This window comes from Leptonotus elevatus, chromosome 9 (genome assembly GCF_054856555.1).
Source record: "Leptonotus elevatus isolate MCC_2025b chromosome 9, RoL_Lele_1.0, whole genome shotgun sequence".
In the NCBI taxonomy this organism is placed as follows: Eukaryota; Metazoa; Chordata; class Actinopteri; order Syngnathiformes; family Syngnathidae; genus Leptonotus; species Leptonotus elevatus.
The window spans coordinates 20,973,022-20,989,538 of NC_141247.1; positions in this window are offsets into that span (position 1 = coordinate 20,973,022).

Here is a 16,517-nt window from a genome sequence, read left to right on the forward strand (position 1 = left end):
AATGGAGTATGTTTATCTTCCCACTGAGGATGGCCGAGTATTACTTTGCCGTCCACATTTGATTGAAGTGACCTAAATAGAGAGAATACTTGTTGACATTTCTTGTGATGACAGTAGATCTTTTCCGAGAAGCAATAGGGGTGGGAGTGACAGATGTGAGGTTGACTAAAAGAGTCATATTTTGATTCAGAAAATGTGTTTTAATGCCCTGGATAGAATTTTGGGGCTAAAATTGGTGTTTTGTGTGTTTATTTTTTATTTTTTTTACCACTGTCATCTTATCATTTGCCTTGAGCTCCAAACAATGAAGAATGACATGGACAAAAGAATCTGTCATCCTGCCACTTAAAAAAAAAAACGTTGCTTGTGAAACTGCACAGCATAGACGTCTATTAAGCATTAGCAGGCCATCTCAAAAATCAATGTTGTTTTTCAAGTAGAGCCCATTGTGAAGAGAAACCCTCCTTTGATTATTATTTTTTTTAAACATCAAAAACACATTAGGGTTGCTTTCCATTCATCCCAGGCCTTGGATTTTCAATTGTTGTATACGGTTATAAGGTAAAACGTTTTCAAACGCATGAAACTATTGGAGTAATCAGATGCGCAGCGCCTTCCTTTGCTTGTAGATTTAAGGATAAATGCTGGATCACTGCTCATTTCTTGCGCGCCATTGTAAGTAATGAGAGGCTTTCAGTACTTTTGTCTGTTGCTTCGGTGCATACGTGGTCGGCAAGCTTTAAATGTGTTCAATCTGCGCGGTCACAAAATCTAGGCTGCGCTCGCTGGACCTGCACGTAATCTAGTTTTGATGCAAAACATTCCTTTTTTTACTTTTTTTTGTTACTACTTGTATTGGGAGTGCTGAGCAAGGTTCTACATATGTGTACATTTGATCATGTATTTTATACAAAGTGAGTTACATAATACATTACAAATCAAAATGCAATACAGTGTTCCCTCGTTTATCGTTGGGGTTACATTCCCAAAAATACCCAAGTAGTCAGCTGTAATTTTTTGCATTTATTAGAAATGTTTAAATGCTGTAAAACCCATCACCACCCACTTGAAACACTTTTCTGAGGCATTTACATTTTCTCACACGTCTCTCTTGTTTGTAAATGACAATTAGTTTTCAAACATTTGACCTGGTTAAATAAAGGTTAAAAAAAAAAGTTTAAACACACCTATGTTCAAACCTTCATAAATTTGAGAAAATAGGTACACTACTGTAAAAAATAAATAAATAAATACATGCAAAATTGCACACAAAAAAATCCACTAAACAGCGAGGCCACGAAAAGCGAACCGCATTATAGCGAGGGAACACGGCGGTATAATTAATTAAAGACCAGCACTAGAGATTAAGCATTTGCTTTAAATCTGCTAATTTAATGTCTCTTTGCACAAAAAAAAACACATTTATGTAGTATTTTAAGTATTTAAAGCAGCACTAAGGAACTTTTCAACTTTAATAAAATATTTTCATAACTCTTCTGATGAAACATCGACTTAAATCTAGTTGCATGGTACCTTTGCCATGGCCTGAGAGGGTCTGTATCATTTTTACTGGCACTGAGCAACTTTGAGGAGGATGGTAGGAACACTGCCACACAAAAAACTACAAATGTGCTGACTGCTTTTTGTCACTTCCCCCTCTCCCCATTCATTACAAAGACGGAAGTCAATTTGAGCTAAAAACAAAAAACAAAACAAAAAATTATGCAATGTGCTTGTCCTCATGGGAAATGTGGTCTTCCTTCACGCATTACCGCATTTGTCCATATGGCGGTGCCATAATTAAACATAAACTGAAAGTTTCTTAGTGTTGCTTTAAATTATTATTAATTAATTAATTAATTAATTATTTATATATATTATAGTTTTACAATATTTAGTTATTGTTTATATTTAAAGTAAAAAAATACACTATTTATGTATTTATATTTATATTATTTATTTTTATTATACATATTTATACTAGTTACATGTATTATATATTAATTTTATTATTATTATTATTATTCATTTAAAGTATTCATGACCTTATTATTTAAATCTGATGTTGCATTACTTTGACTGTGTTTGGCTCATAAACTTGCAAATCTGACTGAAACGCCGGCACCCAACCAGCCATGGAACCTCACCACACGTCACCGTTCTTAAGAGTGCGTCGTTGCTATTACGAATCCAATCATGCACTGTGGGGTATGTGAAGTATGTTTGTGTGCATGCATGCACTCACTTGGACACTGAATAACCTCGTCTTCAAAGCGTTGCCAGTTAACAAGATATATGGAGTGCACACAATACGTCTCTTGAAAGATACTTATTTATTTACACCACATTGCACACATATTTTCAGCCTTTCTTTATGTCTCTCGCACACACAAATTTGCAGAGATGAGAGGCTCGTATGTACAGTATGGCACATGCACTCGCAGTCACTAATAAGGGTCTTATTGGAGAAATGATACTTTTGAAAGGGGTGAGGCTGACATTTTGGAGCCGAGAGGAAGCCAATCCATCAACCGGGGTGACAAGTACATAACGTGCAAATATTAGGTTGTGTTTGTGAGCTTTTTTTTCTTCTTCCCGTTGGTGTGCTATATCACAAAACCACACTGATTGTGCAGGCAATTCCCAAGGGTGAGTGGAACACACGTTGTTTGCATTCCACTTGTGATTACTAAATTAGTTTCCCCTTTTTTTGTTTACCACACACACACATACATATATATATATATATATATATATATATATATATAGACTTGTTGTTGTGTGCATTTTGTGTCACAGCAGTGAAAAATAGAATTCCAGTTGCTTGAATCACTTGCTGCACAAGCCAATTGCTTTTGCGACTGTGAATGATGATATTCGGTGTAAAATCAATGAGCAGCTAAATCAAAGTGCTTTCACAAAAACAACAAATGTATTCATTTATTTGCACGCAGGCCGTTCATCTGTGAACGCCAAATGTTTCACTGTTGCCTCCTTAGCGTCGGAAGCAGGCCTCTTCATCTTTCGCACGACATTTAAGCATGGCTATGCTACTTTCATCGCTATGGTAGCCATTATGCCATGTTTTATTCTAACGTCACTTGGGTGCTAAGTTATGATGCATTAATAATGAGAAACTGTTCTTTTCAGATATGGCATGAAGCGTAAATGTGACTAAGCAGCAAAATACAAAGCTATTGTTAATTTAATGTTCTTGATGAGTACTTCAACTCGGATTGGAGCCCCGGATTTGTTTTTCTTGTCACATAGACGGCGGCGTAGGCAGGGCTGGACTGGCACCAAAAAAAAGTTTTGCTGAGCTTAATTTCCTAGATAAAGGTATTTTATTGGCTGTTGCTTTGCTTATAGTGTACTTCAATCTCATGATTTGCAAGCTAACAGCCAATCAGAGCCGAGACCGTTTCACACACTGCGTTAAATGGCCCATTCGTTCCAAACTGAAGTTCAAAAGCACAAGGCCAACTTCTCAGCTATGTTGTTTACTTGCTATGGAGTGAAAATAACAGCTATAATCAACATTGACTACAAGAATCAAATATTCTATTCTTTTTTTTTCTTCTCTTCTTTTTTTCAAAAAGAGCTCAGTATTGTTCATTCGGTAATGTCATCAAATATTCTCTTCTAAAGGCAGATTCCTTTCAAATTTGCATTCAGACATGATTCCTGACCACCCCTGTTTAACACTGATGTTGATTGGTTCAGTTTTCTGTCTATATTGTAAATAGATTGTAGCTGCCCTCTCTAAATTGTGGGATAAATTCTTGGGGTGAAATGTAGGAAAATGGTAAAAGACGCCGGCCCACCAAACATTTGCCCTGAATGCCAGATGGCTAGTCCAAATAAGCAAATAGCTTATATTAGTAGTTTAAGCCTAAAATAGTTCCAACTCATCTTCCAGCATTATTATGCTACATTTAGTTGTCGCTATATTACAGAAGCGACTGCATCGATGCATTGCTGCGCAACTTTTACATCAGAGATGCATATAAAATGTATTTATTCACTACAATCCTAAAAGAATGCCAAAGTCTTCAATACAATACTTTGTTGTTGTTTTTTTGTTTGCGGCTTGTTGTATAAAAATATATGGCTGCTCACGGATGCCAAAGTTTTCAAACTAAAATTGTGAACTATAATTAAAGTCAGCCTTCATTTGAGCAAGTTTCAAGACAATTTTCAAGACATGTATTTCAATCGATAACATCATCTTGACAAAACTGGATTTTATAATAAAATCACAGTTCCAACTTAATCTCAAATTAAAGTCATATACTTTATGCTTCCATAACAGCACGCGTTCAAAAAGTAAAATCCAAAAGTAATTGAGAAGGCATCAGCAGCCCAGGGGGAAGGAGTTTTTAAATTGGATTTACGGGCGTAAAAACGGCTTCTCAGCTACTGTAAATCCCCAAAATGTGTTCTCAAATCATGTTAAATTATGGATGGTCATACGTCTTGTTGATGCTGTCTGGCGAAAGGTATTCATTAAATGTCCAGACAGTTAGGGAGGGAGGAACTGTGGCGTCATCTTTCTTTTTTCTTCTTCTCCTCCTATGCTCGTTGTCTCTCACTTCCACTCTCTCTCATCCTCTCTGGCAGATGAACATTAAGCAAAACTCATTTGTTCCACCAAATTGTTATACACTTTCATCTGGTGAAAAGAGGCTCTATTTGGATGATACGTTTGAGATGAATTCTCACACAATCAAACTCTGTCAAGGGCATATTTCCCTCAGGAGTGTGAAAAAGAGAAAAGGAGGTATGAGAAGTGTCTGTTTGAATAACAATAAATTGAGAGGATGTTGCTTGGACTGTACATGTCACATTTGGAAGAAGAGAAGAAGTGTTTCTAACCAATTTGTGTGATCCATAAACAGTATCGTGGAAAAGTATTTGTCCCTTCTCAAATCCTTATTCCCCAATTTGTTTTAACTCATTCACTCGCAGCCCTTTTCAGTGAAGCAACCCCCTTCCCTCCCGGCTGTTTTACTGGATTTTGACTGATTTTGCAAGGCCCACAGAATATTGTGTTCTATTGCTATAAAAACATGGAACCTAGCAAAAGAAAGATTAAAGTATCTTCTTTCATCAGGAAAAAAAAAGTATACTCCATCGCTATCTGTTTCTGTTTTGCAGCAATTAGCATTAGAATATAGCTAAGTTTCATCATTATTCACAAATCTGTTTAAAACACTGCGGAAAATAGCTTTTTTGCAACATGGACCTGGTTGATCTCTTTTATTATTATTATGTTTTTATTATATATTTTTTGGTTGACCTCTTATACTCTACTGTCGCCTGGTGGCCGTTTTTGTCACAACTATCATTGCTTTAAGCAACCTCTTCCTTAACTACCAATTTTTCAAGCATTTTCTTCAGTTCAGAGGCTGCATCAAAGCCTTCTGTATGCAAAAAACATAAAAAAAACCCCATATAAATACATCTTTGGGAGCATGGTAATATTCAAAATAGAACGTATTTATACGTTTTTGGGAGCAAATGAGTTAATAGCGGCACCAAACGTATATATCCTCTGCTGGGCCTTTTTCAGGATGGAGTTGAGTCAGTTTGACCAAAAATGCTCACGTGGGGTGGCTGTTGGCTAGTAAAACAATCCCAGACATTAGTGGGACTTCTTCAAGACTTTAAACTTGAATAATTTGACTTCATGTGCCCAGTTAACATACTGTGAGCACCACCATTCAAAAAAAAAAAAAAAGTATAAAAGAGCTCGGTTTGAGGAGGTGGTATGAAGAAAAGACGGTTGTCACGGGAGGGAAATAAATGGTGTTCCAGTGAAATGACAGCATGCGGAGACGCCCACTGATGACTGCGACCGGTTGTCAACACACTTGGGATCAAAACGCAGGAATGAAAGACAGTAGTGACACGAGTTTGACAAGAGGGAATGAGAAGAGGAAAAAATGTGACGGCACAGTTGTGAATTCTCCCACTCAGTAGTGCGACCCTAAAGAATACATCAAATAGAAACCGGAGCATGTCGGTGTTAGGTTAATTTTTTGAAATCACATGACTAGCAGGTGTTGGGCCTTTGTTTCTTTACATGGAATTGCAGTCTGAACTCATCTAACATGTCAATGGAGTGCAGCAGTTTTCTAATTTCTGCTCTGAAGGAGGCGGTAGAACCAGTACAGTTCTTTGTCAACACCTTTTGGTGTCTAACCTTGAGAATCTTGAGAAAAGGTGCTGACAAATCAAATCAAATCAAATCCTGACAATTTTTTTTTATGAAATCCGTGCCTGTGAAAATAGATTTCGGGTCGGGTTGACTTTATTTCAGTCAGTCTTGGGTTTCTGCCTGGACCTCTCAATGGGCATCAATTAACAGCGTTTGTGGTCCCTGCTCCACGTTGTTTCCATCTTGCAAAGGAATTCAGAACTCGCATCCAGTCTGTGATTGAGCTCACTCGTTGCTTGAGTCGGAATGTTGACAACACGCCACAAGCCCTCAGTCATAACTGCCAGCTTTGTTAATTGCAATAGTGCCCGTCAACGTCATTCGGACTTTGCAGTAAATCAGGAAACTGCCAACTCCAACCATCGAAATACTGATCTGAATTCTAAACATGTATCGAAAACTTTGAAAGGACGGACAGGCATACAATCTTCCACTTGTTCCAGGAATCCATCAGCTGCAAAACGTTACATGTGGGCAAGCGGGCTCCCCAATTCCTGGTCTCCTCATTGAGCATACGGATAAGGGAAGGGCCAAGAGTAAATAGCAGAGCAGAGTAAAAAAAGTGTCTGCCGTCGTCGAGAGCAAAGAAGCCATTTTTTAAATTGCTTAACAAACAGCCGTTAGTCAAATTTTCGAATATAATTAGGACTAATGATATTGTGCTTTGTATAAAACATTACTCATTTCCTTGTTCAGTGTTAAAGCAAACCAAACGGAAACAATTTGACCTTTCAATGTTAATTTGCCAGCAACTTGGCTTCACTTTCATCATCATTTCAACATCTTTAAATGCCTTCTGTTATGGCAGTATAAGAATTTCTTTGGCACTTCAGAATTGAACACAGATGGTTGATTTGACATTTTTGTTGCTGTGATTCATTGGAGTAGAGGAAAACGATACAGAAGAGCATTATAGAAAGTGTCGTTGTCACTTTTCTTCCCTTTGTAAATAAACTAATTGACTTGTCTCAGCATCTAAGTGCAGAATCCTGCAAATATTTGGGGCTTTTTAATTTTGTGTTCAAGATCGGATATTTGGTCTGAGGATGGATTAAAAAACAACAACACAACTATCAGCAAGTCAAATCAATTAGACTAGAGAAATGGTTCTTAACTCATTCATACCCCAAAATGTATAAATATGTTTTTAATACTTTGTCCTGTACTCCCCAAAACATATTTATAAGTTTTTCAAAAGTTTTTTTTAATGCTTTGATACAGCTTCTGACATGAAGAAGTATCTTAAAGCAATGGTAGTTATTACAAAAATCGGCCAGCAGGTGGCAGCAGAGTATAAGAGATCAGCCAGGGCCATGTTGCCTCTTTTTGTGTGTGTTTTCAACAGGTTTGTGAATAATGACGAAACTTAGCTATATTCTAATGCTAGTTACTGCAAAACGGAAACAGATACAAATATACTTTTTCCCCCTGATGAAGAAGAAACTCTAATCTTTCTTCTGGTAGGTTCCATGTTTTTATAGCAATAGAACAGAATATTCTGTGGGCCTTGCAAAATCAGTCAAAATCTAGTAAAACAGACGGGAGTGAAAATGGCTGAAAGTGAATGAGTCAAACTGGGTTTGATCGAACCCCAGTGGTTCGGCGAGTCAGTCTCAGGTGTTTGGTACCACACACCCGACTCATATGATTCATGATGATACTTGGCCATCATTGGCTGCAGGTGATCGGGATGTATGGTGTTCCACAGGGTTCAATTCTGGGGCCACTGAATTAGAGCATCATTAATATTGCTACATGGTTGTCACTGGCTTTTTTTTTTTTGTTGCACACTGTAAACAAACGCAATTTATATTTGGTGATATTAATGCTTTCCACTATCACAAATAATATGATCGACATCCTGGCCTTTTCTCACCTTCTCATTTTCGTTATTTGTGCCAGTAACATTATATTTGGATTTAACAAAAGAGGATCTTTTGATGCCTATATCTGTTATTTTTGTTAGAATTTAAGAGTTTTCCATCGACTGTGCAAACCTTGTTTAGCATGCAAGTCAACCTCACTTGCTCTCTGCAGTCAAATGTAAGGTGTGTAAAATATGCATACCCAATTTGGATTGCCGCTTTTGCAACCATAAGTGTAATCACATCCATGATGTGTCTGTGGAATCGACCGTTTTCAGCATGTTGTTCCCAACACAATACCGTGTAAATGTAATCAAAGACGTAATCCACAGTCAAAATGAAATCCTCTGCAAAAGCACACATATTCTTATTTTCTGTCATATTCAGACTTGCATGTAACAATAACAATGAAAGCAATTATATGATCAAATGGCATCATCGAGCCTCAGCGGTGGTTTCTTTGCTTCAAGAACAACACAAACACATTTAAATGATGCACATTAGTCTTATTTTCTGGCCAATTAGATATTGCAAAGGCTATTCAACGGGACATGCAGTCATTACATCTGTTGTACATTTGAAAGAAAAGTCATTTTTGTGATTTTCTACTACTGTTGGGTCCATGTCTGCAAACATATGTATATTTTTTTAAATATATTATCAAAACGTAATGTCCATGAATATATATTTTATCCCACCTCTGCCATGCATGATCTCTAAGTGACTGTGGTAATCCGCAATTTGCATGCGGAGATTTGTGCATGTTTTCCCTGAGTTTGCGCTCGCAGGCTTAAACTGTCAACTTGGATTCCATTCCTTAGTGTACAGCAACTGTCGGGTTCAGACAGTGATTGCAGGCTACATGTTGTATCGGGCCAATGTAATGTGTTCAACAACAATTAATAAGTAACCATCCTCTTATGAGGATTTTACAACACAACACAACTATTTGTTTTCATAAAAAGTAGACTTGATTTTAGACCAGGTGAAACCAGGTCGAAGTTGTGGTGCAGGTGATGTAATAAGATTTTGGTGGATTTGATTAAGGTGCAGGCAGAGAGGAGGTGTGTGGTGTATGTGTGCCATTATATTTTATTCATAAAATTGACATCATATTCAGCAGCGTGCCTCAAACCCACTCAATCATTGCAGAAGTCAATTCAATTAATACATTATTATTTTTGCATTATCATTATTATTATTTCATTCCTCAAGTGGAGATCATCTTGCAGTTCCTCATAAACGTAGTTTGCATGCACCGATCTCCGCCATGTACAACGTGTGCCTCACCGGCGCAGGTCATCATCATCATCATCGCTTAAATTTTATTTAATTTAATAAATTTTATTAATTAATGCGTATGTGTGTGTTTTAATGTTTGTGTTCATTAAATCACCTGAAACCTTAATAAGTCCAAGACCCTTCACCAGATACGTCAAAGTCCCGCCAGAATCCTGGAGTTGTCAGTAAACTAGAGGAAGGACCAGAGGAAGGAAAGATGAAGCAAATTGAGATCCACAGACACCAACCTCCACCAGAGGGAGAAACCAACTTTTGTAAATATCAAGAATAAAAAAACTCCAAGAAAGAAAACCCTTTTCTGGGTCTTGGGCAAGTCTTGATCTGGGATAATGTGGTTTTGAGTACAACACTACAGATGGCTGCACAACTGTGTGAGGTTACGCAAGATTCATATTGTTTTCCTGGTATGCACCTTTTTTTTTTTAATGAAAATGCCACTGATTCAGAGAACAAGCCCAATTGAACTTTTTTATGAGCTACATCTGTTTCTTTGACTCTCCCAACTGTAATTCATTTCGAATGACAAACTCCTGACCGGACTTTGCTTCCATGTGGAGCCAGGAAATCGTACGGAACAACATGGTGTCACCTGCATGGACATTTTCTCTCCAGGCATCCTTCTTGTATTTTCTTGGCCACCTTCCCTTTTCACATAATGAGTCTCTGCAGGAGTCTCGGGTGATGCTTATACATTATGGATGATACGTCACAGCCCTGGGACTGAGCTATTGCATACTGCTCTGAGTACATTCCTGGCTCCTGCCAGGTTGGGATCTTTGATGTTCAAAAGTGTGGATGTATGAAATGAAGGTTTGTGCCGTGTGCCAGATCTCCCGCCTACATATTGTTGCTTTGACTCATGCTTTGACTCATAAATCTGTGAATCTGTGTGGTGAATCATAGCCCTGCGTCAAGTGAACCATACTCTCGTACGTATGGCAGAAATGTGTATGCATGTTAGTATTGCTATATATTACAAAAGTACTTAATTTTTTATAAACAAAAACCAGTCCAGTTTTTACGTACCTCACATTCTGGGCGTTCCAATAAAATCCTGGCTGGGAATAAGCTCACTGAGAGTGCTCTGCGCTCCCAAACCAAAAATGGGGTCGCAGTGAAGGTTCGTAAAGAAAACAAACAAACGTTGATTGCGCGAGCAAAAAAAGGTTGGGTTTCAAACATTGTGTCATCATTTATTCATACGAGTAAGAATTCAAAAGGGAGTTATGTTTTTTGTTTTATTTCCTATACAGCCATACGTTAAAATAGTTATTACTCATTTACTCCCAGCCATTTTCACTGAAGCAACCCCCTTCGCTCCCAGCTGTTTTACTGGATTTTGACTGATTTTGCAAGGCCTACAGAATATTGTGTTATATTGCTATAAAAACATGGAACCTACCAAAAGAAAGATGATAGTCTCTTAGCTAAGTTTCATCATTATTCACAAACCTGTTAAAAACACTGGGAAAAACAGCTTGTTGTAACATGGCCCTGGCTGATCTCTTATACTCTGCTGCCACCTGCTGGCCGTTTTTTGTAATTAACTACCATTGCTTTAAGCCACCTTTTAATGTAATAAGCTGCATCAAAGCTTTCTGTATGCTCTAGCATACCCCCCCCCCCCCTCCCATAAACGTATAAAGTTTTGGGGGTTTGAATGAGATAATGTATGGTATATTTGATTAAACCTTGAGTATCATTTGAGTATCTTGAGGATGGACCAAGTGTCCTCTTGTTTTGGAAATCAAAATATGCTCACCCTATTCTATGCAAATTTCATGTGAAAATCAAGCAAAAATTCTGAAAATAAGGACTCAGAATCAGCAAAGGCTTGATCTCCCGACGTAGTGTGAAACATTCTCCTTTCGCAAAAAATCTTGTGCAATCAGCTTGTGCAGTCGGAATGGAAAATCGTGGAAAACTGTGAACGAACTCAATACTTACAAAAGCAAATCCTTGTGTTTGTTTAACGCTGATATTTCGAGATAACGGGAAATGGAATTGACCAGAAGCCTGTGCTATTACTGGACAAAAAAATGTGTTGTTTTGAGTGCTCGTATAATGTGTCTTACTAGCTAGAAATTCACCCAAATAAAAATGACAAGGAGAGCAGTCAGCTACATTAGCTAGCGTTAGCATAGCTTCTTCCGTATCATTTTCTGTATTTTCTAGATGCCCTGGAAAACCGTGCTCCTTCTCACAGATCCTATTTTCTGCTTTGGGGCAAGACGCTATTTATGAACAACCGCATTGATGACACGAGTGATCGTTTTTGCTTGCAAATGCTCATGAATGAGAACGCATACCTTGAGCTTTGTGGATTATATAGAGCTCTTGATTTGATGCAAGAAGGACATTATCCTTAATAACTGGTGTGAAAATGATCACACTGATTACAAACTAACACATGTGCTCATGCATGAACATGAAAATGCAAGGGTTGCCAAGTGTGAACACACCCAACGAGTTTGCCAAATCCCCCCCAATGGTCGAGTTTAGTGCTTTTGGACAACACTGTGGGTTGAAAATGATAATTTGTCAAATATTTCACCAGATACCACGTTGTTCTTTCAAGTACAGAACCAAATGTCATTGATCACTTTCACCAATTGTCACCTACCATCTTCTTGTATGACATTATTGCTTACACATTTGACCTTAATCAATTGAAGACAAAGATTACAAACTATATTTCAAAGTAAAAAAAACCCGATCCCATTTAAACAGATTTTTGGATATGTAAATATTTGTGATAAATAACAATATCTTCAATGCTTCTGCTCATGCGGAAACAGAATTGTTGATTAAAGAAGAGAAAACTGTACAGGGATGATTAAGAAGTCTGTGCGTAAGGCATCTGAGTGAAGCAAATTCAATTCACACGTTGCAGTGTGTAGTAATTAAACTGTGAGGGTGGAAATAGCAAAGCAGGATACAATTAAGAAGTGTCTTAACAGTGTCTTAAAATAAATAAATAAGTGTAGGTAAGGAAATGTGCTGAACAGTAGTGACACAAGTTGGCTTTTTGTGGAGAAATATATATGTGGATAGCTGAGCTGCATTGCTGCTGTCGACAGACTCGTCACACCCAATGCAGCCAAACGACCTCCACTTCTCCATCTTCCCAAGCATCTTAAGAATTGTTTTGTGGGGGTTTTTCCTGACTTTTTTTTGTATGTGGTGGAGATGCTAACCTTTGAGTTCCACTATTTATTTACGTATGTATTTATTTATTTATATATTTATACTATTGTTCTTCCCAAATTAACACCAACGCAAGCATAATAATAATAATAATAAAAAAGGCCGTTTATTTATTTACCGGGGTATTTATTTATTTATTTTTTATATTGTCATTCTAAATTAATACATTAAAAATTCAAGCATAATAAAAAAAAAAAATACATTTATTTATTTATTTATTTATAATATTGTAATTTCCAAATTGAAACGAATGCCAGCATAATTTTAAAACGAATGCCAGCTCACTAGTAAGACCCACTATATTTTTAGGGAGTAGTGACACACACACGCACACACACGCACACACGCAAGCACACACACATACAAAAAACATTATAAATGTTGAGCTATTTTAAAACCTGCGGGACCCTTGTTGGTAACCCCTACTGTATCGTTAACGGACAAAATAATGAAAAATGTATTTGATAAAACTAATTACTGTAAAATCTCGTTAACAACACACACCCATGTATAATACGCCTCCCAAATTCCCCCTTAAAAAAAAATAAAAATAAATTCTCTGTACTTGCATTGTACACTCTTATTAATTTTAGTAAGTTATTTTTTTATTTCTTTACAGTACGTTTGAATCTGTACCTCTGTTTTTAACTGCTTTTAAATGGCATACTTAAAATTTCTGTATTGGAAACATGCTATAAAAAATAGTGTTTTTTTTTTATCATCACAAAATTTGCTATGAATATGACTTTATTTCTGTGCTATCGTCATAAAACGAGTACGCAATTTTTTTTAAATTATTTATTTTTGTGCTAATACCTGGCGAGATAATCGTACCCCTCTAAATTTCACACCCAACACTTTTGCCAGTAGTCGCCGTGAATACATTTTTCAAATGATGTTTTCCTCATGTACTGCCAGTTTTTTTTTTTTTTACACTTACATAACGAGTGTGTGTGAGAATCAAATAAACCCACACGTTGTCGCGTTATAAGCGCTTTTAACAAATATGCCGTATTTGTACAACAAGCTACCATATGTAATATGCATACATAAAATACATACAAGCTTCTTGACCCCCCTTGTGCGCTTTATTTTTTTTTTCCTGAGTATTTGCCAAGCGGCAGGCCTATCCCTTAGAGACAGGGAGGTGCATCTAAGCCCAATTAACCTCTGTCTGGTTTTTTTATGGGCCTCTATGGATGAATGTGATGAACCCAGTACTGAACCCCCGGAGCTCACATGGCGGTACTGTACCCCGAAGAGACGCTCCTGACTGCTGATACGTTCTCCAAAGCATTAAGCAGCAGGGAAAAAGCACTTGTTGTAAGGATTTAGCTGTCATACACACACGCAGATGTTTATCTGCCGTCTCCAATGCGCTCGCCGCAGCACACTGTGCCTCCGTGCGCATATTCCCGCAGACACGCAGCTGTAATAAATAGGCGAGCACCTCACACTGCGGTGCACGCTGTTCAATTAATAATGAGCTATCAAACAGTGCCGATTTATGTGAAACTAGCCAGCATCGCAAGCATTTATTTTCCTTTCATCACCATTTGAGAGAGTAATGGGCCACACTCTGCCCAAAAACAGGGTTGTCACTATCGGGGTTAAAGCTGTCACGGCGAGCTGATGACGACAATAATTCAGCCAGGACGAGCGCAATCTGAAATTGGGTCACGCTTTCGCTGAAAGTATTTCCACGTCATTATGAAGGTTGGAATGAAAACAGGGATTCTGTGGCGCATCTTTCGTCACCTGAAAAGCTAGTGGCTAGTCAAGTGGAACGGATGGTCGTGTTTGCGGATGATGAGGATATCCAGGCGGGGGAGGCGCAAAGGTTAATTACTTGTTCAGATATTCTAAAAAAAAAAAAAAAAAAAAGAGCTTTGCGCTATATGGCACATTGTAATGAGACGATTTAAGATTTTGACCTCATGCTAACAACTATATTTATGCATGAAGAGCTAAAATCACATGCAGGATAATGACAATGTTTGAGGCCCCCGTCCACACGAAAGCCGATGGCTTTTGAAACCGGGCTCCAGAGTGGAAAGATTTCAAAACGCGCCCCCCGTACGCGTCCGCCTGGACACCTTATGCAGGGTACTCCTCCGGCGATGACGTAACGGTCGCAGATTGATGACGTATGCGCAGATTCTCGCGTCAGTCTGTCAACAACAATGGCGGAAAGCCGTGTCGTAGTCGTTTTGCTCAGCCTCCTAAGCTAGCTTACGCTTTTGCAACAAAATATGTTGCTTCTTTATTCCCATGTTCAACAAACGGTGTTGTACTCGAATCACCCACCTTTGTCACTTCTCCTGTGTTCATCTTTTTCATGTTGTTTTGATAAATGCAAAGCCATGTTTGTTCTGTAGATTGCAATAAAGTTAGAAAAAGAAGTGTTCGTCTTTTTCTTCTTCTACACTCTCTGTGACGGCGCTACAGCGCCACTCCCAGACTTGGCGTATGCATTACCTACTTCCTCAGCGTCTTCTTTTGGACACACGCAAAATCTTGAAATGCTTCTGTGTGTACGAGATTTGTTTGAGGAACGAAGCCGGCTTTGCTTCCGTCTGGACGGGGCCTGAATGTCAAAATATTGCATCGACGAAATCAATTACTCGAATTGGATCATGTTTTTGTCCACACGAAAGCCCATTTCAATGTATCCGCACAAGTTTCTTACCGTTTGGGCAGTTCGTCCACACGGCGACACCGTTTTGTAGCTTGAAACCGATCACTTTTGGAACCGGGCTCCAGAGTGGAAAGCTTTGTACGTTCCAATGTGGACACCATATGCGGGATACTCCTTCAGTTTGAAGTCATATGCTCCAATTCTCGCATGACTGCGCGCGAGCCGCCAGTTTGTCAAAAATGGCAGATAGCCATGTCGGTAGTCGTTTTACGCAACCTCCTTAGCTTTTACAGCAAAATATTTTGCGGGATGTTGTTGTACTGAAACTACCCGCCATTGTCACTTCTCCTGTGTTCGTTCGATAGCCGATAGCCGTGAAAGCGACAGGGCGGCCATTTTACCTGTCTTTTTTTTTTTTTTTACGCGAGCAGACTACTGTATAAACGATATGTATATGTACAGATTACACATGTACAGCTCGTAGGCTAGTATATATATATATATATATATATATATATATATATATATATATATATATATATATATATATATATATATATATATATATATATATATATATATATACACAATTTTATTTATATAATTATATATATTTCGATACTGTAAATTTATAGGATCGTATGCCGAGAAACGTTTCTTGGGAGGAGTAATATGCCGGCCTTGCGGCTTCAAAAGTCTTGGCCTATCGGCTATTCAGATCAGTGGTTCGTCTTCTTCGCTGATTATTTTTCGACGCTTTCCGTTCACTCCCTGTGGCTGCGCTACAGCGCCACTCCAGACTAGGCATATACATTACAGCCGTTAAACATCCTCAGCGTCTTCTTTTGGACACACACACGTCTCGAAACGTTTCTGTGTGTACAAGATTATTTTGAGGAACGGCATTCAAGCATTCATGGGATGAGTCTCCTTATTTCACACCTGATTTCCGTTAGCTAATCAGACGATTTATAGGTGCGGAAGGGAGACGTGAGCTAATTCTAATTGGGTCATCTAGTTGCTGTTGTCGCTAGTATTCAGATTTTTTTTCTTCCCAATTACACTGACGTATTTTTGTGGATTTTTGTCCATCAGTGTAATTGTCACGCACGTTTTGTTGACAATTGACGGCCCGACGGACGGCCCACGTCTGTCTGTCAGTCCTAAAATAGTGGTGACAAAGTAAGGATGAACGCAAGGTTAAAAAATGATGGACTGATGATTAGTTTGGTTTGGCTTGGAAAAATGACAAACTGACTGAATTTTGTAAATTGCCCACTTTTGC